The sequence below is a fragment of the Erythrolamprus reginae genome, chromosome Z (assembly GCF_031021105.1).
Source record: "Erythrolamprus reginae isolate rEryReg1 chromosome Z, rEryReg1.hap1, whole genome shotgun sequence".
NCBI classification, from domain to species: domain Eukaryota; kingdom Metazoa; phylum Chordata; class Lepidosauria; order Squamata; family Dipsadidae; genus Erythrolamprus; species Erythrolamprus reginae.
In genome coordinates, this window is record NC_091963.1 from 79,467,938 (window position 1) to 79,491,200 (window position 23,263).

The window sequence follows — 23,263 nt, forward strand, 5'->3', positions numbered from 1 at the left end:
TATATGGGTTCCTTTCTGGGTCTAAAGGAAGGAGCTCAGGCCAACTTAGAATAGAGTTAATTCAATCAATTCATTCAATGAGGGCAATGCTAATTACTGGAGGATGTGGCACCAACAATGCAGCTGCCGCAGAGTGACCAGCATGCCTCCTTCGCGACGGTCTGTCCTCTCGATGGGAGGGAGGCATTCTGGTTCTGGGAAAGCGGAAGGAGAAGGCGTGGCAATTTCGGCGTTATTCACTTCCCGGTTTGTCCTTTTTCTTTCGCAGCGCGAATGGGGAAGCTGCGAAAGGAGAGGGGTAAGCCTTAGATTTGTCACTCAGCAAGGAGCCCCGACTGGGCATTCAAGGGCTGGTTTCTACTGGCAGGCGAATGGAACGTTGTACTGTTCTGAGCGGTAGAAAATCGAGCCAGGATAAGCGGACCGCTGGCAGAGCGGGGGCGGCAGCAACAGCGAGCGTGTTGCTTCATCTTCAGCCTGGGTAAGTTAAAAAGAGGAGGAGCTCGTCCAGTAGGAAATGTTTCCATTGCGGGGATTTTTTTTCTCCCTGGGAAAAGCGGTAGATGGGCATCAAGAGACAATGTTGAGCTGGTGAGTAAAAGATCGGCAACGTTGCCCTTTCGAGAATATGCGACGGGAGCGCTTACAGGTGGATATATACCCCTCATAAATCTGAGGGAGACACAAGTAAAAGAGCGAGTCAAGGAAGCTCATAATGTGGGAATGTATTTGACAAGACAGTAACACAGAGAATCAAGAAAGGGCCCGACTACGTCCTTATAGAACTATTGGGACTAATCGTTTCGTTATCTGATGCAGTTCCTTCTCTCTTAATTTTATTTTTTACTATTATTGTTTAAATGTTTTTATTAGTCTGTGATTATAATAAAAATGTTTGCTTGCTTGATTAAAATAATCCTGGATTTCTTGATATTTAGACCTGCTGGTGAGATGTTATAGTCTGGATTAAGAAGCCCACAGAGCATAAGAAAGCCCCATTTAGAATATAATTCTTTATTAGCCAAGTGTGATTGGTCACATAAGGAATTTGTCTTGGTGCATATGCTCTCAATGTACATAAAACACTTAATGATTGTCACAGGGGTTAAATAAGCAATCAGGAAACATTCAATATTAATAGAAATCTTAAGGATACAAGCAACAAGTTACAATCATACAGTCATATGTGGGAGGAAATGGGTGGTGGGAATGATGAGAAAAAATAATAGTAATAGTAGTAGTAATAGTAGTGCAGATTTAGCAAATAGTTTGACAGTAGTAATAGTGTTGAGGGAGTAGTAATAGTGTTGAGGGGGTTATTTGTTTAGCAGAGTGATGGTGTTAGGGAAAAAACTGTTCTTGTGTCTAGTTGTCTTGGTGGGCAGTGCTCAGTAGTGACGTTTTGAGGGTACGAGTTGAAACAGTTTATGTCCAGGATGCAAGGAGTCAGTAAATATTTTCACAGACTTTTTTTTGACTTGTGCAATATACAGGTCCTCAATGGAAGACAGGTTGGTAGTAATTGTTTTTCCTGCAGTTCTGGTTATCTTCTGAAGTTTGTGTCTGGTTTGAGTTGCAGAACCAAACCAGGTGGTTATAGAGAGGTAGATGACAAACTCAATGATTTCTCTGTAGAACTGTATCAGCAGCTCCTTGGGCAGTTTGAACTTCTTTAGTTGGGGAAGAAAGAACATTCTTTGTTGTGCTTTTTTGATGACATTTTTGATGTTAGGTGAGATATGATAGAACTTAGAAATGTGAAGATCTCTACTGTTGATACTGTGTTGTCTAGTATTGTGAGAGGTGGTAGGATGGGAAGGTTTCTCCTAAAGTCTACCATCATTTCTACGGTTTTGAGTGTGATCAGTTCTTAGGTTGTTCCAGTTGCAGCACAGGGCCAGTTGTTCAATCTCTCATCTGTATGCAGTTTCATTGTTGTCTTGAATGAGACCAATAACTGTTTGCAAACTTCAGAAGTTTAATAGATGGATCATTTGAGATGCAGTCATTGGTATACAGTAGTCCCTCACCTATCGCTGGTGTTACGTTCCAGACCTGGCCGCGATAGGTGAAATCCGCGATGGGGAATTTATCGACTGATAATACTTATTTAAGTATTTATATTGTAATTGTTTGGTAAGTTTTCATTGTTTTAAGTGTTTATAAACCCTTCCCACACAGTATTTATTTTAGATACAGTATTTAAATACAGTATTTACAATTTTAGATTTTTTTTTTTTTAAAAAAACCTGCCGATCGAGTTCGGCGGGCTGTTTAAATCTGCCGATCGGCTTCCTCAGAAACCCGCGATGAAGTGAAGCCGCAGTAGGTGAAGCGCGGTATAGCGAGGGACTACTGTATAGAGAGAAGTGGTGAGAGTATACAGCCTTTGAGGGGGTGGCTGTGCTAATTGTACAGGTATCTGATATGATTTTGCCTAGCATCACCTGCTATTTCCTGTCAGGAAGTTTGTGATACACTTACAAGTATGTTCAGGTACCGCTAGCTGATTTAGTTTAAAGAATGTCCGGCATGATGGTGTTGAATGCTGAACTAAAATCTACAAAGAGGACCATAACGTAGATCTTTGGAGATTCAAGATGTAGTGCAGAGCCAAATTAACAGCATCATCTGTTAGTGGGACATCACTAACCTTTCAAAGGTTTTCATAACTACAGATGTTAGAGCAACTAGTCTAGTCATTCAGTTCCTTGATGGAGAGCTTCTTCGACAATGGGATGATAGAGCATTTGAAGCAAAAATAGTTTACTATTTACGTTGGAAGTAAAAATTCTTTATTAGCACTAAAAAAGGCCAACAGATTATGCTAAGGTTAAGAAATACATTTGGAGTAGAGGTTGCTTAGAGGAAATTAAGTGTTGCTTTGATTAGATAAATATTCAATTTCTAAATCTTTTAATGAAAGTTTAATTCCAGGAAGTATATTTTTTGCAAAATGTGTTTAGATAATAACTTAAACTTTCCTTCTAACGAATACCATCTTATTATCTATTCGAAATGATTATATGAATACAGTACAAGAAGTATTTCACAATTCGACTCCTTTCATTCATATAAGTAAAAATGTAATTTTTAATTCTATGTTAAGTAAAAAAAGTTATGTTTTGTTGAAAATAAACCACAAAGATTAATAACATATTTCATCTTTAAATCTCCTTTAAGTTATGGTTTGGGGGCATTGATTAAACATTCATCAAGGCAAAGCTTGCTAGACATTCACTCATGAGTTTGCAATGGTAATACCATTATATGATGTTATGTTAGTGATAAATACGTATTGTATCTTTTTTACATAGTGCACATTTTTAAAAAAAATTATTTATTTATTTATTAAACTTCTATGCTGCCCTTCTCGAAATGACTCAGGGCAATGTACAACATTATAAATGCAAACAATCTATGTGAGAAATCTAATTATTTTAAAAAGACATATACAAAATTAATAAAAATCTAAAAACCCTTATGCAGTCATCCACATTCATCCAATTCAATCATTCATATTTCCTGGGGACAATCTCGTGAATCATGGTCCCCAATCTTCAAAGTTTTACGAAAGACCAGGAGGAAGGGGGCGGTATGCATCTCCAGAGGGAGTTCATTCCAGAGGGCCGGGGCCGCCACAGAGAAGGCTCTTCCCCTAGACTGTGCCAGATGACATTGTTTGGCTGACGGGACCTGGAAAAGGCCAACTCTGGGACTTAACCGACCGCTGGGATGCATAAAGCAGAAGACAGTCTCGTAAGTACTCTGGTCCTAAGCCATGTAGGATTTTATAGGTCATAACTGTTGTGTGTGTTCCCTGTCAGCCTTTAGAATTCTCAGATTCAGAAGATGGAGAAGCTGTCAATTACCCTGATTTAATAGATGTGGGGGAAGCTAGCAAGGTAAGCGAACCGGAACAGCTGTTGGATGAAAGTATGCAGAGTCATGTTTCGTCTAATAGGGCGAGTTTAGAAGACAGTCCTTGGACAGTCCAAAGCTCAGAAGGTTGCAGAAAAGAAAGGAAAAAAATTGGAGGGAAGAAGTTTTAATATGCTATTTCAATGTGTGTAAATTAATTAAATATTAATTAATTAAAAATTAATTAAATATTCTGGTCTTGCTGTGGAGAGGCAGATATAGCGGGAGTCATGGAGTCCCTTGCTGTGGCCTGAAACAAGGCTGCCATGGAGGCTCTTGACCGGATTGTGACATTGAGACCTCTGTGTGGCACTAGACCACGGAGAGCTACTTGGTTTACCCAGGAAGTCCGGGTGTTGAAATGCCATGAGAGACGTCTAGAGAAGCATTGGAGGAAAAGTAAATCTGACTCTGATTGAACACTTGTAAGAGCTCATATTAAGACTTACAAAGAGGCGCTCATCACAGCAAGTCACGCGTATCATGCCGCCTTGATTGCATCAGCGGAATCCCACCCGGTCGCCCTACTAAATCAGGGAGTGTTGGGGGCACTGTTCCCTGTAATGTGTGCAGTGCGCTGGGGCGCAGGCAATTACCAAATATGCTGCACCCGGGGAACGAGAGCTTGCTGTTTGAAAGCAATCCCTTGTTCTGGCTCCATGAGCTCAGCCCGTAGTACTGGTGACGAGCGAAATCTGGGCCCTGCGCTTAGGTTGCTGCTACTCAATGCCAGGTCAGTTGTAAATAAAGCTTCCCTCTGGCTGGGCCCAGAGTGAGGAGTCCCCCCTCTCTGAAATGTGCCCAGCCAGGTTTCAGGCATGGCATCAACCGTGACCTCAGGGAAGAGGGGGAGGAGTGGCTATTATAGTCAAGAAGACCTTCAACCTACGCAGACTTGCTGCTCCCAAGATTGCAAGTTGTGAGTCCCTCTTTGTGAAGTTGGATCTAGCGGCTCAGATGGACTTGCTGCTTACATACCTGCCTCCCAGCTGCGTGGCAATAGCCCTACCTGCACTGCTCGAGGAGATAGCCAGGCTGGCGCTGGAATTATTGGCTTGGGGTATTTCAATCTACCGTCGCTCGGTGAGTCCTCTGGGTTAGCGCAGGAGTTCATGGCAGCCATGGACCTGACCCAAATAGTTCAGGGTCCAACTCACGAGGGAGGGCACACTCCCGACTTGGTATTCCTCTCGGAGCAGTTGAGTGATGGTCTTATTAAGGGGATTTAATGCCTTTGTCATGGTCAGACCATTTTCTGCTATGGCACAATTTTAAGGCTTCAATCCTCCCCTGCAGGGAGGTGGAACCGATAAGGTGGTTCTGCCCCAGACGCCTGATGGACCCAGAGGGCTTTCAGAGGGTGCTTGAGGTTTTACCAGACTCGCTCGTACGCAGATCGGCAGAGTCCCTTGCTGTGGCCTGAAACAAGGCTGCGATGGAGGCTCTTGACCGGATTGTGACATTGAGACCTCTGTGTGGCACTAGACCACGGAGAGCTACTTGGTTTACCCAGGAACTCCGGGTGTTGAAACGCCAGGAGAGACGTCTAGAGAAGCGTTGGAGGAAAAGTAAATCTGACTCTGATTGAACACTTGTAAGAGCTCATATTAAGACTTACAATGAGGCGCTCATCACAGCAAGTCACGCGTATCATGCCGCCTTGATTGCATCAGCGGAATCCCACCCGGTCGCCCTACTAAATCAGGGAGTGTTGGGGGCACTGTTCCCTGTAATGTGTGCAGCGCGCTGGGGCGCAGGCAATTACCAAACATGGTGCAGTGTTTTCCAAGCATGCGCAGTGGAGCCGGTATCGTTTCTCCCCACTCGACAGATGATCTGCCTCTTCCAAGCTGTTAGTAGTGGAGAAACCCCTGGCTTCTGTCTGGGGCTGCCGTCACACGCGCCTACCTCCCCTGTGACCTGTCGAAGGCAGAAGATTAGGGTGGGAGCTGATGGAGACCAGCCCCCTCGCGCCGATCAAGGCCGACCTGCGGGCTTTTTTGAGCGTCTGGATACACAGAGCCCCGAGGGACACCCTTCCATTTCCCCTCAGCTGCTGCCGCGCGCCCCATATCACTTGCCCAGCGGAGGGCGTTTCTAGCAGGGTCCCTGCCAGCACCACCCCAGTTTGGATGGGGGTGGTAGTCACCACGGGCATCCGAAATGGGAGCGCTGCTGGCAGGGACCCCGAGAGAAACTACTGCCGCTTGGCAAGTGACATGGGGTGCGCGGTGGCAGCTGAGGAAAAACAGGCATGCATTGGCGCTCTGTGTATTAAGATGCTTGAGAAAGCCCGCAGGGTGGCCTTGATCGGCGCAAGGGCTCCATCAGCCCCCACCCCAATCCTGCAGCCCTAGAGAAAGAAAAAGGGAGATGAAAGCGATAGAAAAACAGAAATGAGGGTGAGATAAATGAGAGCAAAAAGGGAGGAGAAACAAATGAGAGAGAAGGGGGAGGGAGAAGTACACAGAAATGAGAGAGACCTGGAGGGAAAGAAAAGGAGAGGGAAAAGAGGGAAAGGAGAGAGAGAGAGAGAAGTGGAGAGAAAGAAAGAAAAGGGGAAAAGAGGAAGGAAAGAGAGAAGTGGAGAGGAAGGAAGGAGAAATGGAGGGAAGAAGGAAGGAAGGAGAAATGGAGAGAACAAAGAAGGAAGGAGAAATGGAGAGAACAAGGAAGGAAGGAGGAAGAATGAAATGAATGGAGGGACAGAGGAAGGAAAGACTTTTTTGGGTGGGGGGTTTCAAACAATACAGTGTACCATCTAATTTTCCATGAATAAAATGCAGTACAGTGGTACCTCAAGATACGAACCCCTCGTCTTACAAACAACCCGAGATACGAACCCGGGGTTCTTAAAATTTTTGCCTCTTCTTACAAACTTTTTTCGTGTTACGAACGCCAAACCCGAACGTCCGGGTTCGGCGTTCGGGAGGCTGCTAGGAAGCCCTCCGGTTGTTTTAAAAGGTGACAGCCAGGTGGCGCGGCTTCCCAGCGGCCTCCCGAATGCCGAACCTGGAAGTTCGGCAAAAGTTCGGGTTCGGGATGCCGCTGGGAAGCCGCCCCGCCCGGCTATCACCTTTTAAAACAGCCGGGGGGCTTCCCAGCAGCCTCCCAATGCCGAACTCGGAAGTTCGGGTTTGGCGTTCGGCTTCGGGAGGCTGCTGGGAAACCGCCCGGCTGTTTTAAAAGGTGACAGCCAGGCTGCGGGGCTTCCCAGCAGCCTCCCGAACCCCGAACTTTTGCCAAACTTCCGGGTTCGGGGTTCGGGAGGCTGCTGGGAAGCCCCCTGCCCGGCTGTCACCTTTTAAAACAGTCGGGGGGCTTCCCAGCAGCCTCCCAACGCCGAACCCGGAAGTTCGGGTTTGGCGTTCGGCTTCGGGAGGCTGCTGGGGTGGGGGGTGTCAGTCCGACCGTCCTGTCTCCCCCCCAGAGTCAAAAACCCAAAGGTCCCCACTACAGCACCCACTGCAGGAGACCTAAGCCTCCCGATCCTCCTCACCCGTGGCCGGCAGAACTGCCTCCTGAGCGCTCTTGACCGGCGGGAGGTGAAGAGCTGGGGTGGGGTGGGTGTCCTGACACCCCCCCCAGCGCTTTGCCTCCCGCCGGGCAAGAGCACTCTTCTGCCGGCCACGGGCGAGGGGCAGGGAAGCCTCTTGCAGCAGCTGCTACAGCGGAGACATTTGGGTTTTTGGCTGGGGGAGGAGGCAGGAGGTCCGGCCACCCCACCCCAGTGCTTCACCTTCCCCCCCAGCCAAAAACCCAAAGGTCCCCACCACAGCACCCACTGCAGCCAAAAAGGCAAAGCTGGGCAGTCCCCCAGCTGCCGAAGGAGGCTTAACCCCGCCCCTCTGTCCCGCCCGTATCCAGCAGAAGCTGCCACCCAAGCGCACTTGCCCAGCTTGAGGCTAAGCACTGGGGTGGGTGGGCTGTCAGGACACCCCCACCCCAGCACTTTGCATCCCGCCGGCCAAGAGCACTCGGGCAGCAGCTTCTGCCAGACATGGGCAATGAGCGGGACAGAGAGGCAGGGAGAATCAGGAGGCTCCTTTGGCGGCTGGGGGCTGCCTGGCTTTGTGATTTTGGCTGGGGGGGAGGGAGTTAGGAAGGTCCTACTTCTCCCCCCCAGCCAAAAAGGCAAAGCCGGGCACTTCCCCAGCCGTGCGGCAGCAGACAGGCTTTGGGTTTTTGGCTGGGGGGGGGAGGGAGTTAGGAAGGTCCTACTTCTCCCCCCCCAGCCAAAAACCCCCAGCAGCCTCCTGAACAAAGGGCTGGTGAACAAAGGGCACAACTTTCGGCTTCTGGATGGATGGGAGGAGCTAAGCGGCCGGAGGAATCAGTGTAAAATGCCACAGGGATGGCAACGTCTCCAGCTGCTTAGCTCCTCCTGTCCAGCCCGAAGCCGAAAGAAAAGCGGCGGAGGCTGCAGACAGGCTTTGGGTTTTTGGCTGGGAGGGGGAGGGAGTTAGGAAGGTCCTACTTCTCCCCCCCCAGCCAAAAACCCAAAGCCTGTCTGCTGCCGCACGCTTTAGCCAGAACAGGTGGGGTGAAGTGACGTGGAGGAATGGGAAGCTCAAACCGCCCGGTTTCAGCTTTCCATCCCTCCACGTCACTTCGTCCCACCTGTCCTGGCTAAAGCGTGCGGCAGCAGACAGGCTTTGGGTTTTTGGCTGGGGGGGGAGGGAGTTAGGAAGGTCTTACTTCTCCCCCCCCATCCAAAAACCCAAAGCGGCCTCCCGAACAAAGGGCTGGTGAACAAAGGGCAGAACTTTTGGCTTCTGGATGGATGGGAGGAGCTAAGCGGCCGGAGGAATCAGTGTAAAATGCCACTGGGCTGGCAACGTCTCCGGCTGCTTAGCTCCTTCTGTCCAGCCCGAAGCCGAAAGAAAAGCGGCGGAGGCTGCAAACAGGCTTTGGGTTTTTGGCTGGGGGGGAGGGAGTGAGGAAGGTCCTACTTCTCCCCCCCAGCCAAAAACCCAAAGCCTGTCTGCTGCCGCACGATTTAGCCAGGACAGGTGGGGTGAAGTGACGTGGAGGAATGGGAAGCTCAAACCGCCTGGTTTCAGCTTTCCATCCCTCCATGTCACTTCGCCCCACCTGTCCTGGCTAAAGCGTGCGGCAGCAGACAGGCTTTGGGTTTTGGGCTGGTGGGGGAGGGAGTTAGGAAGGTCCTACTTCTCCCCCCCCCAGCCAAAAACCCAAAACCTGTCTGCTGCTGCACGGTTTAGCCAGGACAGGAGCGGCGAAGTGACTTGGAGGAATGGGAAGCTCAAACTGGGCGGAGCAGCGGCGTTGGGAAGGAGAGAGAGAGAAGCAGGCGGCGGGGGGGGGACAAAAGGCAGGCCAGCGCCTGGCTCCTGCCTCTCCGGAGCCGCCAACCGAGCGGAGCGATCTTCTGCCGGCCATGGGCGAAGGGCGGGGAAGCCGGCGGCTGTAGCAGCTGGTGCAACAGGCTTCCCCGCCCTTCGCCCATGGCCGGCAGAAGATCGCTCTTGCCCGGCTTCCCCGCTCTTCGCCCGTGGCCAGCAGAAGAGGGGCGGGGAGCCGGGCAAGAGCGATCTTCTGCCGGCCATGGGCGAAGGGCGGGGAAGCCTCTTGCACCAGCTGCTACAGCCGCCGGCTTCCCCGCCCTTCGCCCATGGCTGGCAGAAGATCGCTCCGCTCGGTCGGAGGCTCCGGAGAGGCAGGAGCCGGGCGCTGGCCTGCCTTTTGTCCCGCCCCCGCTGCCTGCTTCTCTCTCTCTCTCCTTCCCCGTGCCACTGCTCCACTTGGTCGGCGGCTCCGGAGAGGCAGGAGCCAGGCGCTGGCCTGGCTTTTGTCCGCCGCCACCGCCCGCTGGCTGCGAGCGCTCTGCCAGGCAGCCAGGAGGCATTCAGGGCGAAGTGCATGGAGGAATGGGAAGCTGAAGCCACCGGCGTTTGAGCTTCCCATTCCTCCACGCCCTGAATGCCTCCTGGCTCAAGCGGGCGGCAGCAGACCGCCTTTGGGTTTTCGGCTCGGGGAGGAGGGAGTTAGGAAGGTCCTCCTGCTCCCCCCCGAGCTGAAAAGCCAAAGGCGGTCTGCCGCCGCCCGCTTGAGCCAGGAGGCATTCAGGGCGAAGTGCGTGGAGGGTTTGGCGTTGGGGTTTGGCGTTCGGGTTCAGGAGGCTGCTGGGAAGCCTCCCGGCTGTTTTAAAAGGTGACAGCTGGGCTGCGGGGCTTCCCAGCAGCCTCCCGAACCCCGAAATTTTGCCAAACTTCCGGGTTCGGGAGGCTGCTGGGAAGCCCCCCCCCCAGCTGTTTTAAAAGTTGACAGCCGGGCGGCAGCGTTTTTTTGCGGGGGGGGTTTTGTTGTTGCACGGATTAATTGACTTTACATTGTTTCCTATGGGAAACAATGTTTCGTCTTACGAACCTTTCGTCTTACGAACCTCCCCCTGGAACCAATTAGGTTCGTATCTTGAGGTACCACTGTATTTTGTTAGTAACTAATATCGATCATCAAAAAAGTTGCAAAAGTTTTTTTCTTAATGTTGTCATTTAGTTACATACATTTTCTTTTAATTAAATTCCCTCCTTAATGTTCCCTCCTTAATGTTAAAAACAAAACATAGACATATGTCAATTTCAGACTTCTTCCCCCCCTCAAAATGGTACATTTATCTAATCCAAAATTTAAAAATTATTTCAACCCATCTAACATTTAGCCAATTAATACTTATCTACATTTCTTACTTAATTATTAATCTTAAATTTCAATCTATTTGAGAAAAGAAAAAAAGTGTGTGGGGGGGGATCTAAATATTCTCTATTTTCAATAAATTGAAAATCTTTTTTAAAAAATAAACTTTATTGATTTTCATAAAACTGACGAACAGACCTACAAACATTAAACATATAGCTGGGGTTACAATTACCCCTGTCATCTTAGAAGTCTATTTGTATACAGAAAAAGAATACACTATTAATTCATTGAATTCACACACTAATTTCGACTCCAATTGCATAGCAGTATCGGCTGACAATGATTCAGTCGAGGTGTTGTGGTTAACTCTGGCCCAGCTCCTGCCCCAAGGACTGTGGATGTGGGGGAGGACATCCACATGCTGCAGGCCTGTTTTGCCCCTGGTGGAATCTGCTGATGAAGGCTCCTCTGACCAAGAAGACATGAGTGACAGGGAGGAGGAGAGTGGGGCAGACAGTTCAGAAGTAGATCAATTATGTAGCTCCTCCTTGGATTCAGAACAAGAGTTAATGATACAGCCATGCATGTGGAGAGCGATGCATAGGCAACAACAACTGAGAGATTATTATCAAAGAAAATGAGGCCACCTGTGGTTGGGTGGGGCTGTGGTAATTAGTGAGGCTGCTATAAATAGCAGCCTGTGGGTTTGGCCATTGTGGAGGATTATCTGATCATTGTGTTTCGTGACTGCTTTACTGACTTTGACCTTTTGTGTGCTGATTTTATCCCGCTTTGAAACTAAACCAGGGCAAAGTGTGTTTCACTTTGTGAAAGAAGAAGGACTGTGAATTGCCTCACAGCTGCAAGCTAAGTATCTGATAAGGGACTTGAACAAATTACCAGTTTGTTTGGAGGCAAGTGCTCTTTGCTATACCAAAAGAGGGCTTGGTTTAAGTGAATTTTCATTATAAAGAACATTGTTTTGAATTTTCAAACGTGTGTGTGTGTCTGAAATTGTATCTGCATTTTTGGGAGGATTCTACCAGAGAGCTTGACAGAACACAAGTTTACTGGGGCTAAACGTCTTTGTCCATCAGTCTGGGAGGGGTTTGACTTGATGACACCTGATGAAGTGGACAAGGCCATTGAAGCTATGAGTTCCGCCACCTGTCTACTGGATCCATGTCCCTCTTGGTTGGTTTCGGCCAGCCGAGAGGTGACACGGAGCTGGGCCCAGGAGATTGTCAATGCCTCCTTGGGGAAGGGGTCCTTTCCGGCCCTTTATAAGGAGGCACTTGTGCACCCCCTCCTCATGAAGCCTTCCCTGGACCCAGCCGTGTTTAATAACTACCGTCCAGTCTCCAACCTTCCCTTTATGGAAAAGGTTCTTGACCTCTCAGCGGCTTTCGATACCATCGACCATGGTATCCTTCTGCGCCGGCTGGAGGGGTTGGGAGTGGGAGGCACTGTTCTTCAGTGGTTCTCCTCCTACCTCTCCGGTCGGTCGCAGTCGGTGTTAGTGGGGGATCAGAGGTCGACCTCTAGGTCTCTCCCTTGTGGGGTGCCTCAGGGGTCGGTCCTCTCCCCCCTGCTATTCAATATCTACATGAAACCGCTGAGTGAGATCATCCAAGGGCATGGGGTGAGGTATCATCAATACACCGATGATACCCAGTTATACATCTCCACCCCATGTCCAGTCAACAAAGCAGTGGAAGTGATGTGCTGGTGCCTGGAGGCTGTTGGGGCCTGGATGGGTGTCAACAAACTCAAACTCAACCCAGACAAGACGGAGTGGCTGTGGGTCTTGCCTCCCAAGGACAATTCCATCTTTCCGTCCATAACCCTGGGGGAGGAACTACTGACCCCCTCAGAGAGGGTTCACAACTAAGCGTCCTCCTCGATCCACAGCTGACATTGGAACATCATCTTTAGGCTGTGGCGAGGAGGGCGTTTGCCCAGGTTCACCTGGTGCACCAGTTGCGGCCCTATTTGGACAGGGAGTCATTGCTGACAGTCACTCATGGCCTCATCACCTTGAGGTTCGATTACTGCAACGCTCTCTACATGGGGCTACCTCTGAAAAGTGTTCGGAAACTTCAGATCATGCAGAACGCAGCCGCGAGAGCCATCGTGGAGCTTCCAAGATTCGCCCACGTTTCCTCAACACTCCGTGGCTTGCATTGGCTGCCGATCAGTTTCCGGTCACAATTCAAAGTGTTGGTCATGACCTTTAAAGCTCTACATGGCATTGGACCAGATTACCTCCGGAACCGTCTGCTACCGCACAAATCCCAGTGACCAATACGGTCCCACAGCGTTGGCCTTCTCCAGGTCCCGTCGACTAAACAGTGTCATTTGGCGGGCCCCAGGGGAAGAGCCTTCTCTGTGGTGGCCCCGGCCCTCTGGAACCAACTCCCCCCGGAGATTAGAATTTCCCCCACCCTCCCTGTCTTTCGTAAACTACTCAAGACTCATTTATAACACCAGGCATGGGGGAGTTGAGATATTCCTTCCCCCATGGCCATTACAAGTTATGCATATTATGTTTGTGTGTATGTTTGGTTTTATAATAAGGGTTTTTAGTTGTTTTACTATTGGATTGTCACATGCTGTTTTTATCATTGTTGTTAGCCGCCCCGAGTCTACGGAGAGGGGCGGCATACAAATCCAATAAATAAATAAATAAATAAATAAATAAATAAATGAAAGATAGATAGATAGATAGATAGATAGATAGATAGATAGAAAAGAAGAATTTTGTTCAAACATTATAATTAAAAAAAAACAGGGAAAAAGAAAAAAAAAGAAAAAAGAAATCATTTTAATATATTTATACTTTTCCATATCATTTACATTTTGTTTTTCTTTTTGTTTATCCACGTATATACCTTGTTCCAAATAATATAAAATTCTGATTCTTCTTGGTTATTCAACCGTCTTGTCATCATATCCATCTCTGTGCAATCTAATATTTTCTTTACTACCTCTTCTTCTTTGGGGACATTTTCTCCCTTCCAATTTTGCGCATAAATTATCCTAGCCACTGTCAAAATATGAATTACTAAGTAAAAATATCTTTCTTGTATTTCTGCTTCATTATGCCTAATAAATAATATTCTGGGGTTTTTTCTATCTCTTGTAATGTTATTTCTTTTATCAGTTTTTCTATCATTTTCCAATATAACTTGGCTTTATCACAAGTCCACCATTGATGACAATAAGAACCTATTTCTTTCTTACATTTCCAGCATTTTGGGGAAAAATCATTAATATCATTAATGTCCCCAACATTCTAAATCCAATTCCATTTATGCATTAATCCAAATCAGTATTACCTACTACATATCTCATTATAATCAATACTTCTAACTTTATTAAAACATCAGCAATTCCTAAATTCATATACTGTATCTAAATAAAAATAATAATTAAAGTTTTAAAAAGAGCAAACAAAAGAATACTCCAAGCTTAACCAACCCTTATCAAACTCCCATTTCTTTAATCTAGGGAACCCTTTTCTTTTTTATTTTTTTGTATCCCCTTTTAATCCCCTTTTCCATTTTATTCTTTCTATTCTTCCTTCTAGGAAGGAAGAACTTTGTTAGAAAAATAAAGGGGTTATTGGATCAAACTTTGGACACTTGACAACGTAGTTATAATGGTGGCAATGTCCCAGGGTTATGTGCACATTTTTTTGGATCTGACAAGCAACTGCAGGGATTCACTTAACGACTATGGCAAGAAAGGTGATAAAGTGAAGCAGAACTCACTTAATAACTGTCTTACTAAGGAGATAGAATGGCCTCCATTGGGGTCAGAACAGAAGTCGAGGATTATCTGCCTGACCAGTGCACTCTTTTAGAAACAGATCAGCAGATCAGGAGTCCATTTTGAAGCTCCAAAGAAAACATCTAGGGGGAAAGTCCTCTACTTACAATGGTTCATTTACTGACTGTTCAAAGTCGCAACGGACCTGAAAAAAGTGACTTATGCACCCTTTTCACACTTAGGACCTTCTCAGCAGCCTGATGATTGCAGGATCAAAACTTTGCTTCCGTTTCATATTTATGACCGTTGCTGTGTGTCCTGATGATACCTCACCCCATGCCCCTGAATGATCTTGCCCAGCGGTTTCGTGTAGATATTAAACAGCATATCTATCAATCCTGGTGCTTCTTGACCTCTCAGCGGCTTTCGATACCATCGACCATGGTATCCTACCCCAGCTGGAGGAGTTGTGAGTGGGAGGCACTGTTTTACAGTGGTTCTCCTACTATCTCTCCGGCCGATAGCAATTGATGGGGGGTCAGAGGCCGACCTTTAGGTTTCTCCCTTGTGGGGTTCCTCAGGGGTTGGTTCTCTCCCCCTGCTATTCAATATCTACATGAAACTGCTGGTTGGTATCATCAAAGGGCATGGGGTGAGGTATGATCAGTATGCTGATAATAGCCAATTGTATATCTCCACCCTGTGTCCAGTTGGCGAAGCAGTGAAAGTGATGTGCCCGTGCCCTGGAGGCTGTTAGGGTCTGGATGGGTGTCGACAGGCTCAAACTCAACCCTGACAAGATGGAGTGGCTGTGGGTTTTGCCTACCAAGGACAATTCCATCTGTCTGTCTGTTACCCTGGGGGGGAATTGTTGACCCCCTTGGAGAGGGTCCACAAATTGGGTGCCCTCATCAATCCAGAGCTAACTTTAGAACACCATCTTTCAGCTGTGGCGAGGAGGGCATTTGCCCAGGTTCGCCTGGTGCACCAGTTGCGGCCCTATTTGGACAGGGAGTCTCTGCTCACAGTCACTCATGCCCTCATCACCTCAAGGCTCGACTTCTGCAACTCTCTCTACATGGCTACTTCTGAAGAGTGTTTGGAAACTTCGGATTATGCAGAATGCAACCGCGGGAGCAATCATGGGCTTTCCCAGATATGCCCCTGTTTTGTCAATACTGCACGGCCTGCACTGGTTGCCGATTAGTTTCCAGACACAATTCAAAGTGTTGGATTCCATGCATGGTAAGGCCATGCATGGAATCAGACCAGAATGTCTTCTGCCACACGAATCCCAGTGGTCGATTAGGTCCCACAGAGTTGGCCTTCTCCGGGTCCCGTCAACTAGACAGTGTCGTCTGGCAAGACCCAGGGAAAGAGCCTTCTCTGTGGCAACCTCGGCCCTCTGGAATCAATTTCCTCTGGAGATTCAAACTGTCACCACCTCTTTGCCTTCCACAAGACTCTGAAGACCTATCTATGTCGCCAAGCATGAGGTATTTGATGTATCCCTTTTTGGCTAGTAAGATTTATGTGTTGTTATGACTGGGTAGTATTGACTGTTTTTAATGATAGTGGGTTTTTAGCTAAAGTTTGAATTATTGGATTTCTAACGCATTGTTTATTGTTGTTGTGAGCCGCCTCGAGTCTTTGGAGAGGGGTAGTATACAAATCTAATTTATTATTATTATTGTTATTATTATTATTATTATTATTATTATTATTGTTATTGTTATTATTATTATTTCAATACAACACAGCAAACGAGATCACTGTGCTGGATTTCATATTTCATCACCAGTCGGGCGCTTCCCAAGCACCTAGGACTGCATGATGTAGCGGCGAATTATGTGTGCCGATCCCACTAAAATGGCCTTTTGCAATTGACAGATGGAGATTTTGTCAATTCCGATGGTTTTCAAATGTCCGCTGAGATCCTTTGGCAATGCGCAGCCCCTTCTGTCTCCTTTTTGAGTGTTCCACTTGTAAGCCATGACCAGATCTTTTCTTTATCCACTTTGCCTTCAATCTTCTCCAAGAACTGGCCATGCACTGCTTTGTTCCGCCAACTGTCCATACGACACTGAGTTACAGTTTTTCTGTACTGGTCCTTAGTTTGCTTCACCTTGAGAAGCTTCCTATTGTTGACCTCCATCAACGCTGACTCTCTGCTCTCCTTCACATAGTCAGCTAATGTATGCTTCTCTTCTTCCACTGTCTGCTTCACTTGCAAAAGTCCTCTGCCTCCTATTTTCCTTGGTAAATACAGCCTGTCAACGTACTGCGGGGGTGTAGTGCATGATGGATCGTCATTAATTTTCTGCTTTTCCTCTCCATGTTGTCCAGCTCTGCTTGAGTTGAGTTCACTCTGCCAACTTTGTATCTAATGACAGGTATGGCCCAAATATTTACAGCCTTGATAGTGTTGCCACCATTCAGTTTGCTCTTCAAAACTTTTCTGGTCCTCTGGATGTACTCTTTGCTGATCACAGTTTTCACATGGCCATGCTTGATATTATCCAGTTGCAAGATGCCGAAGTATCTGTAGGTTTCTGGCTGGCGGCACTTGATGGTTTGACCATTTGGCATTTCAATGCCCTCACTTTCAGTGATTTCCCCCTTTTTCATTGCCACTGTGGCACATTTATTCAGGCCAAACTCCATGCTGATGTCATTGCTGAAGATTCGCACAGTGTTGGTTAGTGACTGTATCTCAGTTTCTGATTTTCCGTACAACTTCAGGTCATCCATATATAGCAGGTGTGAAATTTTTGGTGAATTCCTAGCAGTTTGGTAGCCTAGGTTTGTTTTCTGTAGGATGAGTGACAGCGGGATTATAATAATGATGAATAGCAATGGGGACAAAGAATCCCCTTGGAAGATGCCCCTTCTGATGTTGATCAGTCCATAGCTTTCATTCTCAACAAAAAGCTCAGTCTTCCAATATTTCATTGCCTTTTCTATGAATTTCCTGATGTTTTCATTGACTCCAATGACTTCCAGGCATTTTATGATCCAGCTGTGTGGCAATGAGTCAAAGGCTTTCTTGTAGTCAATCCAGGTCGTGTATAGGTTTGTTTTCCTGTTCTTACAGTTCTCCGAAATCATTTTATCAATTAGGAGCTGGTCTTTCGTACCTCTACTTCTTCTTTTATTGCCCTTTTGCTCCACTGGCATGATGTAATTTTCTTCTAGGTAGTCCTGAATTCTGTCAGCTATGATACCTGTCAGCAGTTTGAGCATGGTCGGCAAACATGCTATTGGCCTGTAGTTTCCTGGTATGGCTCCTTTTGCTGTGTCTTTCTGTATTAAATATGTTCTGCCAGTTGTAAGCCATTCACTAATATTTCCTGTCTGCGGCATTTTGTTGAACAATTCAGCCATTTTTGCATGCAGGTTGGTCAGGTATTTCAGCCAAAAACCATGCACCTGATCAGTGCCAGTTCTTTACCCTCTTCACTCTTTCTGCAATCATTTCAGGTGTTATCTCTAGCTGCTGCATATTGCTCCCTGAGAATTCCTTCTCAGACTCCTTTATGCACCCAGCAGTCCGGTTATAGTCCTTTTTGACCTCCCAGAGATCTTTCCAGAACTTTGTTGTTATTTTCACCTCTGGCTTTTCAATTTTCTTATTTGTTTGCTGATGCAGATTCTGGTAGAACTGCCTCTGGTTGGATTGAAATGTTTGATTCTGCCTGTACTGGGGATTGATCTACGCATGCGTCGCCTGGACTGACGCACCAAGGGAAAGCTCTCCCACATGAAGAAAAAGAAATAAAAGTTAACCCTTAACTACCCTCTCTAGCTTACTAAAAGTGGACTGAGAGGAGAGTGAACTGAATAAACTGTCGAAAAACTTTACCAGAAGGAGTTAAAAATTGAAGTAAATAACTCTTTTTGACGCGGTTGGGTGAAGAAGTAAGAACAAAGCGAAGATGGCGTCTGCTGTGGAGCTGGAGGAGAAGATGGACTCGTTGCTTAAAGGTTTTGCTGATATGGGCAAATTGCTCCAAGAGATGAAAAAAGATTTATCGGCACTGGGAACCGGAATGGCGGAACTGAAACAACAAACAAAAACTCAAGACCAAAGGATTGGAAAGCTGGAAGCGGGGAAATCTCGCCAGGAAATTCGCATCATAAATCTTGAAGATAGACAGCGTCGTGCTAACATACGCTTGAGAGGCTTCCCCAAAGATTTTGAGGGGGGCAAACAACTTATTCAAGAAATCCTCCAGTGGTTTATCGAGAACAAAGTTACATGTGAGTTGCAAGAATTTGAAAGAGCGCATTGGGCTTTTGGACCTCGCAAGGGTGATTCAAAAGACATTGTTATCAGATTTGTTTCAGAAAGAAGAGCTGCAGAGATTTTTAAAGAACTCAAACAGATTTTAAACTTACGCTACAAAGCTTTTCCAATACGTGTTTTAAAAGATTTATCTGCCGAGACTCTCAAGGTGAGAAATCAGATGAGAGAGGTCTCTTCTCAGCTGTATGAAAATGGGATCAAATTTTCTTGGAGATATCCAGCCACCATTATTGTGTTTAAAGATACCAAATTTTTTCAGGCAAAGTCATTAGAAGAAGGAAGAAAGCTGCTTTTACAATTGGGATTAAATCCAGAGGAAGCAATGCAGACCCAGGCATCGATCGACCGGCCAGATGCAGCAGAACCGTTTCGTGAGTCAGAACAAACCAAAGAGGAGAAAATTGCCGAGCTTCAAAGAGAATTGGCCTCACTGCAATCGGAGAAGCGAGAGGAGCCCCGCGTCACCAGACAGAAGAAAAAAATAATAAACTGAACTGAGTTGTCGTGCTAATATGGTATTAAGTTTTTCAACTAATTAACTTTTTTTTCATACTTTTGTACTTCTTGTTGGGGGTTCATGCTAGTTAATAAGGGGAGAGGAGGGAAGGAGGGGGGAATCTTTTATTGTCTTGTAAAATGGGGGAGAAGGGAGGGCTTTCAGAGGGAACGTAGATCTAAGAGTGCCTCTCAGTAACGGAAGGTTTTTTTTCCGTTGCCTTCCCCTGCGGGGAAGTCAGGTTAGGGGCACCAGGGTGTGGATTCATTGGGAAAATAAACAATTCTCCGGCAGGCTCTGTTTTGTTGAAAGAGGAAATGCATTTAGTTTATGTAAATGGGTGATTTAGGCCTTCTATCTCTCAATGTAAATGGTCTTTCATCACAGAAAAAGCGATGTAGAATCATGAAGCTGGCTAAAGACTGTAAGGCAGATATTTTATTCTTTTCAGAAACCCATAAGGGAAGGGAAAAAACAAATAAATTAGTAACAAATATAGAGTGGGAAAAAGTTTATCAGTCGAAAGGAACGAATAAATCAAAAGGGGTAGCAATTTTGGTTCACAGAAGAGTGGATTTTCAGTTAAGCAATATTAAGAGAGACAAGGATGGTAGAATGTTATTTATTAAGGGGAAAATAAGAAATAATCTAGTAACTCTAGCGGTTATTTATGCCCCTAACGTAAATGCAAAACAATTTATAATAAATGTAAAATGGAAATTAGATAACTTTGCGGAAGGTATAGTGGTTTTAGCAGGTGATTTTAATTTGGAATTAACAACAGGGAAGGGGGATAAGAAAAAGTTACAGTTAAATAAAATTAATATGATGGACCTTCATCAAAATGTAGTTAAAAGAGATACTTTCTATTCTGCAAGACATAATAAATTTAGCTGTATAGATTACATGTTAATTAATAAAACAGATAAGGTTAAGTTGAAGAAAGCAGAAGTGAAAGCCATCTGGCTATCAGATCATGCTCCTATGTTAGCTGTGTTAGAAATAGGGGTTTCTAACAAACAAAGAATTTGGAGGTATAACCCCATTGTCTCTGCAAATGAGGAGAGTAGAACTAAATTACAAAAGGAACTCAATGGATTTTTTAGTATTAATGCAACAGGCGAGATTAAAGAAACAATAGTCTGGGATACACATAAAGCAGTGATGAGGGGTAACTGCATTAGTACGGAAGCTTTCCTTAGGAAATCCTGGAATGTTAAGAGGAATAATCTATTAAAAGAGAAGAAACCTTAAAAATTACATGAAACAGAGAATGGAACTTATTATTATCATTTAAGAAAAAGCAATTACAATTACTTGATGAGGAAAATTGGAATAAAATGAAGATGATTATGAAACATAGAATTAGAAGCTGGAACAATAAATCTATGAAGCAAATGGTACATTATTTAAAAAAAAGAAAAGAAATCTTTTATCTCTGCTTTAAAAGATAAGGATGGTCTAATAAAACGTAATACTGTAGAAATGGAAAAAATAATGAGAGACTTTTATGGGGAATTATATAAAAAAGAGTATGTTGTTTCACAAACTTCAGAGGTTAAAAAGCAATTAAAGAAAGAGGACAGTCAAATGTTAAATGCAAAAATTACAAGTGAGGAGATATCTAGAGTTATTAAGGGATTGAAACCTGCTAAAGCTCCTGGTCCAGATGGTTTTACAGCTGAATATTATAAAGTGTATATGAATGAATTATTACCGTATATGGAGAAATTGTTTAATAATGTAATGGAAACTTTTGAAACTCCACAGACGTGGAAAATGTCAGAAATTATAACGGTCCCAAAACCAGATCGTGATTTAACGGATCCTAGTTCCTATCGCCCCATTAGCTTGTTAAATCAGGACTACAAGATATTTATGAAAATATTGGCAAATAGGGTGGAGAATATATTACCAAAAATAATTGGAGAAGATCAATATGGATTTGTGAAAGGAAGGAAAATCTTTGAACCAATAAGAAACGTGATTAATGTTCTACATCATGCTACCAGTACCAAAAGGAAATTAAGCATTTTAAAACTAGATGTTTATAAGGCCTTTGATAAAGTTAATCATGAATACCTATTTCAACTATGTAAAGATTTAAATATGGGAAATAAATTTTGTAAAGTTATAGAAACAATATATAAGGATAATGTAGCTCAAATTAGAGTAAATGGCAATAGAACAGAAATGATTAAAATTCAAAATGGAACTAAACAGGGTTGCCCATTATCCCCAATGCTATTTGCATTAGCAATCGAGACCTTAGCAAATAAAATTAGAAATGATAAGGAATGGAGAGGCTATCAAATAGGGGAACTTGAATTGAAATTAAACTTATTTGCAGATGATGCTATAGTAATGTCTGAAACCCCAATTGAAATGATGAAAAAAATAATGATATTACTTCAAGAATTTAAAGATCAATCTGGGCTTAAGGTTAATATAGAAAAATCAGAGATAATATGCTTAAATACTGGCCCCAAAGAGCAAATTGAAATTCAAAAAATCTCAGGATTGAAATTAGGTTGTAAAAAAATGAAATATTTGGGAATTTGGTTATTTAAAAATCCATCAAAAATAACAACGGCCAATTATAACTTAATATGGAAAAAAATCCAGAAGCAGATCAAAAATTGGAAGGGTAAAAATTTAGGAAGAATGGCTAAGATAAGGGCCCTTAAGATGATGATAATACCAAAGATGATGTATTTGTTTCAAGTTTTACCGGGCAGTTTTCCTGAGGCAAAATTAAGAGAATGGGATAATAGACTAAACTTTTGGATTGAAGGAGAGAAAAAATCTAGAATAAGGAAGCATTGGCAGTATGCACAAGAAAAAGAAGGAGGTTGGGGAAGCCCATCCCTAGTATTATATAGAAATGCATTTCAAATCGAAAGGTTAATCGAGCTACAGTTATGGGGGGGAAAGAAATGGGTAGAATTAGAAAGGGAAATTAATAATGTAAATAATAAAGAATTATTATTTAAAAGTTGGAATAGAATTGAAACCAGTACCCTAAGTGATTCTTTTAAAGCATGTTTAGAAATATGGCTTAAATGGCAGAGGACAAGTGGAATAAAGATATCCAAGCTATCAACGTTACATGCACTGAATATAGGGGATGAGGCTAATTTAACTAGAATTATTAAAATATTAAATAGTAAAGGGGTAATGAGAATGGAACAGTTATATGAGAAAGATGGAAGAGTTAGTAGAACTAGATTGGAATGGTTGATCGGTAAACAGCAATGGTTGCAGATTAATGCAATATGTACATGTTTAAATAAAAGTGAGAATAAAGAAGCCTTCTTACGAGAAGAAAATAGCTTGGAAAAAATAATAAGGGTAAAGATAAATGAAAGTAAAGGACAAGCCAGTAACATATATAGAATGCTATTGCAGAGGCAAGAAGAAGTAGTTAAAAGTTTAACAAGATGTTGGCAGGATGACTTACAAATAGACGAAAGAGAAATGGAAGAAATAGCTGATAGAGAGGTGTATAAAATGAGACAGAAGGAGGCGAAACAGATAATATATGCTGCTAAAGCCTTAAAAGAGGAAGAAATAGCAAAATCTGTAAAGAAGGGGGATAAAACCTTCTTCAGATATATTAGTGATAGGAAGAAGAAAAACTGCAGCATCACAAAGCTTAGTACCGGGAATAATACATGCATTGATGGGAATAAGGAGATCGCTGACCATTTCAATAGCTACTTCTGTTCAGTTTTCTCAAAAGACACCTTACAAAATAATACTATAGAGGGATATAGCATTGCTTCCAGCTGTACGGATTCAGCTCCAGTGATCTTAGAAGCCGATGTCTTAGAAGAACTTGAAAGATTAAAGATAAATAAGGCAATGGGTCCAGATGGCATCCATCCCAGAGTTCTTAAAGAACTCAGATCTGTCATTGCTACCCCCCTGACTGATTTGTTTAACCAATCCCTGTTAACAGGAGATGTTCCTGAGGATTGGAGAATGGCCAGTGTTGTGCCTATCCACAAGAAGGGCAGTAGAGAAGAAGCTGGAAACTACAGGCCAGTTAGCTTGACATCAGTTGTAGTTAAAATGATGGAGACTCTACTCAAAAAGAGGATAAATCA

The 23,263-nt window shown here is 44.6% G+C and overlaps 1 protein-coding gene across 7 annotated transcripts in view; it reads left to right on the forward strand.

The window, feature by feature from the left end:
- Window positions 1-219: 219 nt before the first annotated feature.
- Window positions 220-23,263, forward strand: part of ZDHHC3 (zinc finger DHHC-type palmitoyltransferase 3) — a 331,954-nt gene continuing 308,910 nt past the window's right edge. For 2 of the 7 annotated variants that reach the window (XM_070727364.1, XM_070727367.1), the window contains exon 1: window positions 220-481. The gene's annotated coding sequence lies outside the window, so the exon portion shown is untranslated. Of the gene's footprint in view, window positions 482-528; window positions 592-3,826; window positions 3,906-23,263 lie in introns of those variants that run through there. The other 5 variants (XM_070727368.1, XM_070727369.1, XM_070727365.1 and 2 more) reach the window with 3 other exon arrangements.